General features: G+C 36.8%; 1 protein-coding gene across 1 annotated transcript in view; it reads left to right on the plus strand.

Moving 5' to 3' along the window:
• The window catches only part of PRKCZ (protein kinase C, zeta), a 148,295-nt gene that overhangs the window by 79,764 nt on the left and 66,608 nt on the right, over positions 1–1,923 (plus strand). The window lies entirely within an intron of this gene.

Consider the following 1,923-nt stretch of genomic DNA (forward strand, 5'->3'; position numbering starts at 1 on the left):
CTTTGAAATCTTTTATTCAACTCTTACTTCATCATTTCTTCCTTTTGCTTTAGCTTCTCTACACAAGACTCTCTTCTGACATCTGTTTTGTTATTTTCTTTCTTTCCTGTCTTTTTAATGGCCTTGTGATTTCTTTATGTATGGTGTCATTGGTGTCACCTCTGGTCTTCTGTCTTTAGTGTTTAATGTGTCTAATCTTTCTAATCTATTCTTGAGATGGTCTCTAAATTCAGGTGGAATATACTCAGTATCATTATTTTGGCTCTTGTTTTCATTTACTTCAGCCTCAAGTTGAATTTATGAGTGATTGATGGTCTGTTCTATAGTCATCTTCTGGCTTTGTTTTGACTGATGATGATGAGCTTTCCCATTGTTTCTTTCCCCAGATGTAATCGATTTGATTCCTATGTATTCCATCCTTTGAAGTCCATGTGTATAGTCACTGCTTATGATGTTGACAAAAGTATCTTTGATGAATAAGTCATTTGTCTTGCAAAAGTCCATTGTGAGAGCCCCAGTGTCATTTCTGTCACTAAGACCATGTTTTCCACTAATGATCCTTCTTTGTTTCCAATCTTCACATTCTAATCACCAGTAATTATCAGTGCATTTTGAATGTGTGTTTTATCAATTTCAGAGAGCAGATGTTGGTAAAAATCTTCAACTGTCTCATTTTTGGCATTAGTGGTTAGTCCGTAGCTTTGAATAATAGTCTTGTCAACTGGTTTTTATTTTAAGTTTGTGGATATTATCCTATTACTAACAACGGTATAGTTTAGGATAGATCTTGAAATGTTCTTTTAAAACAATGAATGTAGTACCACTCCTTTTCAATTTGACATTTTCAGTATAGTAGACCACATCATTGATTTTAAATGGTCAATACCAGTCCATTTCAGTATCGATCTTTGTGCATTCCGTGTTCCACTTTTTAATGGATGGTTGCAGTTGTTTCTCCTCATTTTCAGTTGTGCCCCACCAGCAACTGAAGGTCTAGAAAGCTTTACTCCATTTATGTCATCATGATTAACTCTACTTTGAGGAAGCAGCTCTTCCTCATTCATATTTTGTACCTTCCAACCTGAAGGGCTCATCTTCCAGCACTATATCAGATAGTGTTCCACTGCTATTCATAAGGTTCTTAGTGACAGATTTTTCAGAAATGGATAGCCTTTTCCATTCTTCCTGGTCTATCTTAGTCTGGAAGCTCCACTGAAACCTGTTCACCATGGGTGACCCTGCTGGTATTTGAAATACTGGAGCCATCGTTTCCAGCATCATAACAACATGCACGCAACCACAGAACAACGAACTGACAGATATGTAGTGGCTGTTGACCATCAATGTACAGATTTATTTCTGAGCTCTCAATTATATTCCATTAGTCTATTATTATACCAGGCAGTTTGGTTTACTGTGAGTTTATCAGATGTTTTTAAATCAAGAAGTATCAGTCCTCCTATGTAATTTTTCTTCTTCAAGACTTCTTTAGCTATTTGGGATCCCTTACCTTTCCATGTAGGATACGTATTGGACTGTGAACCACAAAGTCAGCCACTTGAGCCCACCAGCCACTCCATGGGAGAAAGATGAGACTTTCTATTCCCACCAAGATTTAAAGCCTGGGAAATGCTATACAGGGTCACTGTATGTCAGAGCCAACTCGATGGCACGTAACCACAACAACATGTCCATATAAATGTGTGAACGGGCTTTTCCATGTCTGCAAAGAAGGCTGTTGGAATTTTGATGGATATGGTATTGAATTTATAAATTGCTTTGGGTAGTATTGATATCCTAACTATATTCACTCCTTATAAAAATTTGGAATGTTCTTCCATTCAATTTAGGTCTTCTTTGATTTAGTCATGCGTTATAGTTTTCTGTGTACAAGTCTTTCACTTTGCTGGCTTATTCCTAGGT

This window comes from Chrysochloris asiatica, unplaced genomic scaffold, assembly GCF_000296735.1.
Source record: "Chrysochloris asiatica unplaced genomic scaffold, ChrAsi1.0 scaffold00173, whole genome shotgun sequence".
In the NCBI taxonomy this organism is placed as follows: Eukaryota; Metazoa; Chordata; class Mammalia; order Afrosoricida; family Chrysochloridae; genus Chrysochloris; species Chrysochloris asiatica.